Genomic DNA, 680 nt, shown 5'->3' on the forward strand with positions numbered 1-680 from the left:
TAACAATTTTAAAAAATAGAGTATCACTATCTAGCACGTTATATAATTTACCCATTTATCTTTTCTCTTGTCTGCCTAAATAAAAGCTTCACGGGGAGCAGGGATTTGGGTCTATTTTACTAATTAGCATAAGAGTAAGTTCAGTGAGATGACTCATGTCTAGAATCCTAGCACTTGGAAGACTGAAGCCAGAAGGTTGCTGCAAGTGTGAGGCCACCCTGGCCTCCATAGTTCAAGGCTAGCCTGGGTAACAACATACTGGAACAACTTCCCAAACAGGGAAGAGAATGTTCTTGTTTATTGGTGACATGTCATCATTTAACTGTTATCAGATTCTGATTTGGCACAAACAACATTCTTCACGGTTAAAAACCCGTGGGATGCTGGGTTATTGGCATGCTTTTCTGAACTGTTATTAAAATGTTTCTAGAAAACAAAACAAAACACCACCAACACACAAGGTTTCTGATCTCAGTAGGAGCTCAGGAAGGATTTGTTTTGTAAATCCGTTGCAGTGATAGTTCCCTTCTTTTGACAGTGTTCCTAAATGATCCCAAATGATCAGGCTATGTTCTTAACTAAGTCCTGGAATACTAGGCTGGCTCCTTTCTGTTCAAAGCCTGGCATTTTGTGGTGCAGCCCAGCAAGTCCAGCCTGTTTGACAGGTGCACCTCATAACC

The 680-nt window shown here is 40.9% G+C and overlaps 1 pseudogene; it reads left to right on the forward strand.

Annotated features, from left to right (window-relative positions):
* Positions 1-268: 268 nt before the first annotated feature.
* Positions 269-358, forward strand: LOC127235089 (uncharacterized; annotated as a pseudogene).
* Positions 359-680: the final 322 nt, after the last annotated feature.

The sequence above is a fragment of the Phodopus roborovskii genome, unplaced genomic scaffold (assembly GCF_943737965.1).
Source record: "Phodopus roborovskii unplaced genomic scaffold, PHOROB, whole genome shotgun sequence".
In the NCBI taxonomy this organism is placed as follows: domain Eukaryota; kingdom Metazoa; phylum Chordata; class Mammalia; order Rodentia; family Cricetidae; genus Phodopus; species Phodopus roborovskii.